The 9,444-nt window shown below is 41.0% G+C and overlaps 1 pseudogene; it reads left to right on the top strand.

The window, feature by feature from the left end:
* The first annotated feature begins 7,790 nt into the window (after positions 1–7,790).
* Positions 7,791–8,310, top strand: LOC118001294 (annotated as a pseudogene).
* The last annotated feature ends 1,134 nt before the right edge of the window (positions 8,311–9,444 follow it).

The following is a 9,444-nucleotide window of genomic DNA, read 5'->3' as shown; positions in this document are numbered from 1 at the left end:
TACAAATCAAAACCTCAATAAGATACCACCTCACACCAGTCAGAATGGCTAAAATTAACAAGTCAGGAAATGACAGATGTTGGTGGGGATGCGGAGAAAGGGGATCCCTCCTACACTGTTGGTGGGAATGCAAGCTGGTGCAGCCACTCTGGAAAACAGTATGGAGGTTCCTCAAAAAATTGAAAATAGAGCTGCCCTACGACCCGGCAATTGCACTACTGGGTATCTACCTCAGAGATACAAATGTAGTGATCCAAAGGGTACGTGCACCCCAAAGTTTATAGCAGCAATGTCCACAATAGCCAAACTATAGAAAGAGCCAAGATGTCCATCAACAGATGAATGGATAAAGAAGATGTGGTATATATATACAATGGAATATTATGCAGCCATCAAAAGGAATGAAATCTTGCCATTTGCAATGATGTGGATAGAACTGGAGAGTATTACGCTGAGTGAAATAAGTCAATCAGAGAAAGACATGTATCATATGATCTCACTGATAGGAGGAATTCTTAATCTCAGGAAACAAACTGAGGGTTGCTGGAGTGATGGGGGGTGGGAGGGCTGGGGTGGCTGGGTGATTGACATTAGGGAGGGTATGTGCTACGGTGAGCGCTGTGAATTGTGTAAGACTGATTAATCACAGACCTGTACCTCTGAAACAAATAATATGTTATATGCTAAAAAAAAAGAGAAGATAGTAGGAAGGGAAAAATGAAGGCAGGGAAATCGGAGGGTGAGACAAACCATGAGAGACTATGGACTCTGAAAAACAAACTGAGGGTTCTAGAGGGGAGGTGAGTGGGGGGATGGGCTAGCCTGGTGATGGGTATTAAAGAGGGCACGTACTGAATGGAGCACTGGGTGTTATACACAAACAATGGATCATGGAACACTACATCAAAAACTAATGATGTAATGTATGGTGATTAACATAATAAAGTAAAAAAATAAAAAAATAAAAAATAAAATTACAGAAGCAGCCCAAGTATCCAATGGAATATTATTCAGCCATAAAAAAGAATGAAATCTTGCCATTTGCAATGACATGGATGGATCTAGAGGGTATAATGCTAAGTGATATTTCAGAGTCAGAGAAAGACAAATACCATATGATTTCACTTATATGTACAATGTAAGAAACAAAGAAAGGAGTGAAAAAAAAAAAACCAGGCTCTTAGGGGTACCTGGGTGACTCAGTTGGTTAAGCATCTGCCTTCAGCTCAGGTCACAATCCCAGGATCTTGGGATCGAGCCCTGCATCAGGCTCCCTGCTCTGTGGGGAGTCTGCTTTCCCTCTCCCTCTGCCTACCTCTCCCCCTGCTTATGTGCTTGCTCTCTCGCACTCTCGCTCTCTCTCTCTGTCAAATAAATAAATAAAGACTTTTTAAAAAACAGACCCTTAAATACACAGAGCAAACTGCTGGTTACCCGAGGGGAACAAACTGGTGGAGGGATGGGTGAAATAGATGAAGGGGATTAAGATTACATTTATTGTGATGAGCACTGACTAATGTATAGGATTGTTGAATCACTATATTGTACACCTGAAACTAATATAACACCACAGGTTAACTGAGAGACAACCAAGAGTTAGGAAGGGTTGAACGAATGATAAAGTTCATCTCCTGTAGGAGATAACTCCTTTAAGATAAGACGAGGTGGTTGTTTTATCTAGAAACCAACAGAGTGTCAAGGAAAATTGAAAATCAGAGGAATATGTTACTAACAAAAGAACAAAACAAAACCGCAGAAAAAGACTTTAATGAAACAGAGATAAATGATTTACCTGATAAAGATTTAAGATAACAGTCATAAAAATGCTCACCAAGGTTAAGAGAACAATGCATGAACAAAGAGAAAATTTCAACAAAAAGATACAAAATATAAAAAAAATACCAAACAGAAGTCACAAAGCTGAAGAATTCAATAATTCAACTGAAAAATGCACTTAGAGGGGTTCAATAACAGACTAGGTGAAGCCGAATAAAGGATCAGTGAATTCAAAGACATGGCAGTGCAATTCAACCAGTCAGAGTAGCAAAAAGAAAAAAGAATGAAAACCAGTGAAGATAGTTTAAGAGACTTATGGAAAAACATCAAGAAGACCAATATTTGCAGTACAGGAGTCCCAGAAAGAGAAGAGAGAGACAAAGGAGTAGAAAACTCATTTGAAGAACAAATGGCTGAAAAGTTCCTTAACCTGGGCAAGGAAACAGATATCCAGATCCAGGACTCCCAGAGAGTTCCAAGTAAGATGAACTCAAATTGACCGCACTCCAAGACACATTATAAGTAAATTGTCAAAAGTTAAAGAAAAGGGGTGCCTGGGTGGCTCCGTCCCTTAAGCATCTGCCTTCAGCTCAGGTCATGATCCCAGGAGCCTGGGATCAGGCCCCGCATCAGGATCCCTGTTCAACAGAGGGTCTGCTTCTCCCTTTCTCTCTCCCTCTGCCTCTCCCCTGCTTGTGCTCATGCGCTCTCTCTCAAATAAATAAAATCTTTTTTAAAAAAAAGTTAAAGAGGGATGCCTGGGTGGCTCAGGCAGTTAAGCGTCTGCCTTCAGCTCAGGTCATGATCCCAGGGTCCTGGGATCAAGTCCTGCATCGGGCTCCTTGCTCAGCAGGGAGCCTGCTTCTCCCTCTGCTGCCCTTCCCGCTTGTGCTCTCTCTCGCTATGTCAAATAAATAAATAAAATCTTTAAAAAATAAATAAATAAATAAGAGTTAAAGAAGGAGAGGATCTTAAAAGCAGCAAGAGAAAAACTTGTTATGTATGAGGACATGCCACTAATACTATCAGCAGATTTTTCAGCAGAGACTTTGCAGGACAGAAGAGAGTGGCATGACAAATTCAAAGTGCTCAAAGAAAAACACTGCCATACAAGAATACTCTACCCAGGGCGCCTGGGTGGCTCAGTCGTTAAGCGTCTGCCTTCGGCTCAGGTCATGATCCCAGGGTCCTGGGATCAAGTCCCACATCGGGCTCCCTGCTCTGCGGGAAGCCTGCTTCTCCCTCTCCCACTCCCCCTGCTTGTGTTCCTGCTCTCACTATGTCTCTATCAAATAAATAAATAAAATCTTAAAAAAAAAAAAAAAGAATACTCTACGCAGCAAAATTGTCCTTCAGAATTGAATGAGAGTCATCCAGACAAGCAAAAGCCAAAGGAGTCAGCACCACTAGATCAACCTTCCAAGAAAATGTTAAAAGGATTTCATTAAGCTGAAATGAGAGGTACTAATTAGTAAGAAATACATATAAAAGTATAAATTTCAGTAGTAAAGATATATAAATTCAGAATAATCTGTTATGATGGTGATGGGTAAATCACTTGTAAACCTAGTAATGAAGGTTAAAAGACAAAAATAGTAAAAATAATACTGCATAATTAATACTAATAACTACATAACAAAAAATCATAACTACAATAATTTGTTACTGGATACACAAGATAAAAAGATTTAAATTGCGACATCAAAAACAAAAGGTGGGGTGGGGAGAGTAAAAATATAGAGCTCTAAAATGCATTCAAATGAGACTACAGGGAAGATGGTGGCAGAGTAGGAAGATCTTGGCTCACCTCATCCCACAAATACAACTAGAATACTACTAAATCATCCTAAATACCCCAGAAACTGATCTGAAGATTGGCAGAGCAAACACCACAACTAAAGATAGAGAAGAGGCCAAATTGAAGAAGGCAGGAGGTGTGGGGATGTAGCTTGGGAGAGAATGGATCGTGGCCACTGTAGTGGGGAGGGAGCCACAGTCATGGAGAAGGGCAAGAGACAGTCTAGCACACTGGGGAGTGCATGGGAAAAACTAATCTCCATAGCAATTGCCTTAGAAAGCAAGAGAGCCCAGATTTCATGAGTTCTTGCAACCAATGGGGCTTAAAGCCTGGAGTTTTAAAGGTCAGCGTGCTTGGCTCTGGGAGAGCTTGGAGGACATTGGGGCTGCTCTTGGAGAAGAGGCTGGGCAAATAGCCTGTGGACAGACAACATGGAAACAATCTGAAGAGCGCCTGAGGCACAGAGTGCAGAGGTTAGTTGCTAATCTCAGATCATGTCCCAGAGAAGGAGCATTCACAGTGAGATGCCTCTGAGAACAAAGGAACTAATAGGTGCTATTTCTCCCCTCTGCCCCTCAGCATAAACAGAGCCACCTGTGGGAACCTGTGGAGGGAGAGCCAACACTCACTACATGACTGGCTTACACCAAGCCCTGCCCCAGTGCACTCCAGAAAAACCACCCTTCTCTGTCACGCTTGCCTCAGTCGCAGTGCGGTGGGCCCCCTCCCCAAGAAGACCAACCCAAACCCCTGCCAACACCACATCTCCTAACCCGGGAGTTTTGAGAGGCTTTAGTTCCAGTGGCAGTGGCCACTGGTCTCATTTCACAAGCAGACCAGAGCACACCTAGTTAAAATTCACCACATTCAGGCCAGGGACCAACACTGCCTGCAGCCGACAAAGAGAGCCTCTGCAGATGACTGGCCTGAAGGATAAAGCAGCCAGGACACAATAGCAGAGAGTACACAGCACACATTAGAGACACTCCCAGAAGTGCCAGGGCCTGGGGAATGGGAGACACTACACTGCAGAGCACTACAGAACCTCTTCTTCACAAAGCCATTACCCTCAAGAACAAGAGACATAGCTGATTTTCCTAACACACACAAAAAAAAACAGGCACAGAGACTTAGACAAAATGAGAAGACAAAGGGATTTGTTCCAAATGAAAGAACAGGGCAAGGCCACAGCCAGAGATGTAAGTGAAACAGATATAAGTAACATGCCTGATGGAGAATTTAAAGCAATGATAATAAAGATATTCATGGGACTTGAGAAAAGAATAGAGTACAGCAGTGAGACTATCAACACAGAGATAAGGAATAATATAGCAGAGATAAAGCACTCAATAAATGAAATAAGAAACGTGCTCAAGGAATGAATAGCCTGGAAGAAGCAGAAAAACCAAGTAATGACTTAGAAGCCAGAGTAATGGAAAGTAATCAAGCTGAACAAAAGAGAGAAAAAAAGAATTATGCAAAATGAGATTAGACTTAGGGAATTCAGTGACTGCATCAAACATAATAATATTCATATTATAGGAGTCCCAGAAGAAGAGAGAGAAAAGGGGTAAGAAAATTTATTTGAAGAAATAACAGCTGAAAACTTCCCTCATCTGGGGAAGGAAACAGATATCCAGATCCAGGAAGCAGAGGACCCCCAACAAAATCAATGAAAGCAGATCCACACCAAGACAAATTGTATTTAAAATGGCAAAATACAGTGATAACAAAAAAAATATTAAAAGCAGCAAGACAGGGGCCCCTGGGTGGCTCAGTCATTAAGTGTCTGCCTTCGGCTCAGGTCATGATCCCAGGGTCCTGGGATCGAGCCCCACATCGGGCTCCCTGCTGGGCGGGGAATCTGCTTCTCCCTCTCCCACTCCCCGTGCTTGTGTTCCCTCTCTCGCTGTGTCTCTCTCTCTCAAATAAATAAACAAAATCTTAAAAAAAAAAAAAAAAGCAGCAAGAGAAAAGAAGACAGTTACATACAAAGGAAACCCCCATAAGGCTATCAGGGGATTTTTCAGCAGAAACTTCCCAAACCAGAAAAGAATGGCATGATCTATTCAAAGTGCTGAATGAGAAAATCCTGCAGCCAAGAATACTCTATCCAGCAAGGCTATCATGCAGAATAGAAAGAGAAATAGAGTTTCCCAGACAAATAAAAGTTCATGATCACTAAACCAGCCCTGCAAGAAATATTAAAGGGGACTCTTTGGGTGGAAAGGAAAGACCAAAATCACAGTATGAAGGTAGGAAACAAAATGCAGTAAAAATGAATATTTCTGTTAAAAAAAAAATGAGTCAAGGAAGTCACAAAATAAAAGGATGTAAAATATAACACTATATACCTAAAACATGGGGAGGAGAGGAGTAAAGAATGAGTTCAAAATTAAATGACCATCAACTTAACATAGACTACTATATGCAGAAAATGTTATATACAAACCTAATGGTAACCACAAATCAAAAACCACTAATATGCAAAGAATAAAGAGAAAGAAATCCAAATATATCACTAAGGAAATCCAGCAAACCATAAAAGCAAGAAAGACAAGAAAGGATCAGAGAAAATCTTCAAAAGCAACCACAAAAAAAGTAATAAAATGGCAATAAGTACATATCTATCAATAATAACTTGGAATGTAAGTGAACTAAATGCTCCAATGAAAAGACATAGGGTGACAGAATGGGTAAAAAAAAAAAAAAAAAAAAAAGACCCATCTATATGCTGCCTACAAGAGACTCATCTTAAACCTAAAGACACCTGCAGATTGAAAGTGAGGGAACGGAGAAACATCTATCATGAAAATGGATGTCAAAAGAAAGCTGGAGTAGCAACACTTATATCAGACAAAATAGACTACAACAAAGACCGTAACAAGAGACAAAGGACACTATATAATAATAAAGGGGATATTCCAACAAGAAGATATAACAATTATAAATATTTATGAACCCAACAAAGGAGCACCCAAATACATAAAACAGTTAACAACATAAAGGAACGAATCATTAGTAATACAATAAAAGTAGGGGACTTTAACACCCCATGTACAGCAATGGACAGATCATCTAAACAGAAAATCAGCAAGGAAACAATGGCTTTGAATGACACACTAGACCAGATGGATTTAACAGATATATTCAGAACATTCCATCTTAAAACAGCAGAATACACATTCTTTTCAAGTGCACACAGAACATTCTCCAGAATAGATCACATATTAGACCACAAAACAAGCAAATTCAAGAAGATGGAAGTCATCCCATGCACCTTTTTTGACCACAACACTATGAAACTAGAGGTCAACCACAAGAAAAAAGTCTGGAAAGACTGCAAATACATGGAGGTTAAATAACATGCTACTAAACAATAAATGGGTCAGCCAGGAAATAAAAGAAGAAATTAAAAAGTACATGGGAACAAATGAAAATGAAAGCATAACAGTTCAAAGCCTTTGAGATGCAGCAAAAGCAGTTCTGAGAGGGAGGTTTATAGCAATACAGGCCTACCTCAGGAAGCAAGAAAAATCTCAAATGAACAACCCAACCTTAAACCTACAGGAGCTAGGAAAAGAACAACAGACAAAACCTAATACCAGCAGAGGGAAAGCGATAATAAATATTAGAGCAGAAATAAATGATATAGCACTAAAAAAACCAATAGAACAGATCAGTGAAAGCAGAAGCTGGTTCTTTGAAAAAAAAATCAATAAAATTGATAAATTTTATTTTTTTATTTTATGATTTTATTTTTTTTTATCAGACTTATCAAGAAAAAAAGAGAAGGGATCCAAATAAATAAAATCACAAATAAGAGAGGAGAAATAACAACACCACACAGAAATTATAAGAGTATTAGGAAGAACTATATGCCAAAAAACTGGACAGCCTAGAAGTGGATCAATTCCTAGAAACACACAACCTATCAAACTGAAACAGGGCTTCCGTTCCCTCCCCGGCAGGGCGCAGCGGAGGCCGAGGCTGGATCGGGGTCCCAGCCTGCCCGTCCCAAATCCCGCCAAGGGCGCCGCCGCGCGGAGGCCGAGCCGAAGCGGGCACAGGGGAGCGGGAGCCCGGGCCGTCACCACCCGGGAGCGAGGGCGCAGCCGCGGCGGGCGGCCGGCGGCCACGGGCACCCGACAGAGCGCAGAGCCTCGCCGCGTTCAACAAAGGCAGCCCGAGCGCGCGCAGCGTCTGCAACTCCAAAATGCAGGACCGACAGTGCGTGCAGCCGCGTCGGAAACTTGCAGCTGCCTTCCTGGCATTCGTTTTCATCTTGGCAGCTGTGGACACTGCTGAAGCAGGGAAGAAAGAGGAGGCAGGAAAAAAAGTGAAGAAGTCTGACTGTGGGGAATGGCAGTGGAGTGTGTGCGTGCCCACCAGTGGGGACTGTGGCCTGGGCACCCGGGAGGGCACCCGGACTGGAGCCGAGTGTAAGCAAACCATGAAGACCCAGAGATGTAAGATCCCCTGCAACTGGAAAAAGCAATTTGGAGCAGAGCGCAAATACCAGTTCCAGGCCTGGGGAGAATGCGACCAGAACTGGAAGTCTGAAGCGAGCCCTCCACAACGCCGACTGCCAGAAGACAGTCACCATCTCCAAGCCCTGTGGCAAGCTGACTAAGCCCAAACCTCAAGCAGAATCTAAGAAGAAGAAAAAGGAAGGGAAGAAACAGGAGAAGATGCTGGACCAATAGATGCCACCTTCTGTGGAACATGAAAAGGACATCAGCAAAGAGGATCAGTTAACTATTGCATTTATACCTATGTAGGCTTTTTATTCAAAAATTATCTATAGCTTAAGTACACAATAGGCAGAAACACAAAGAACAGAAAAATTTTGTAGTAGCGTTTTTTTAAATGCATACCATAGGACCACTAGGGGCTTATAATAAAGGACTGTAATCCTATTTAGAAAGTTGACTTATAGTACATGATACATGGTAGAAAATTGAGGTAAGTTTTTTGAAGTTATGTGATATTTTACATTTAAAATCTTTTTTTTTTTCCATTTTTTTTCTTTTGGCAGCAATTTACGTGTTATGACCATGTAAACTACTTTTCTTGTTAGATAATTTTTTCACCTAGACTTTTTTTCCCAATTGAGAAAAATATATACTAAACAAAGCAGCAATAAAATACAATCATCCTATCTGAGGAAAATATCTTGTTTTCTGCCAGTGGATTTAAAAAACAAAAACAAAAACAAAAACTTTGGTCAGCAAAATGGGGGAGCACGGCATGCTCTAATTCAATGTTGACTTTTTTTTTTTTTTAAGATTTTATTTATTTATTTGACAGAGACAGCGAGAGCAGGAATACAAGCAGGGGGAGTGGGAGAGGGAGAAGCAGGCTTCCCGCTGAGCAGGGAGCCCGATGTGGGACTCGATCCCAGGACTCTGGGATCATGACCTGAGCCAAAGGCAGCCGCTTAACGACTGAGCCACCGAGGCACCCGACTTTTTTTTTTTTTTTAAAGAAAAGCATTAAAAGAAATTCTTTCATTTTGGCAGGAACATTTGTTTTCTTGATGAAATTATTTTTCCTTCTGAGGAAAAAAAAGACTAGGAAAATAAATCAAGGTGATGCTGAAAAAAAAAAAACTGAAACAGGAAGAAATAGAAAATTTAAACAGGCCAATTATCAGCAAAGAAATTGAATCAGTAATCAAAAAACTCCCATCAAACAAAAGTCCAGGATGGCTTTTGGCTTCACAGGCAAATTCTACCAAACATTTAAAGAGTTAATACCTACTCTTCTCAAACTATTCCAAAACAATAGAAGATGAAGGAAAGCTTCCAAATGTATTCTATGAGGCCAGCATTACCCTGATACCAAAACCAGATAGACATTACAAAAAA

This window comes from Mirounga leonina, unplaced genomic scaffold (assembly GCF_011800145.1).
Source record: "Mirounga leonina isolate KUSES-001 unplaced genomic scaffold, KU_Mleo_1.0 Mir_53, whole genome shotgun sequence".
Lineage (NCBI taxonomy): Eukaryota > Metazoa > Chordata > Mammalia > Carnivora > Phocidae > Mirounga > Mirounga leonina.
The sequence above is the reverse complement of the archived record's forward strand: the minus strand, read 5'-3'. Positions and strand labels throughout refer to the sequence as shown.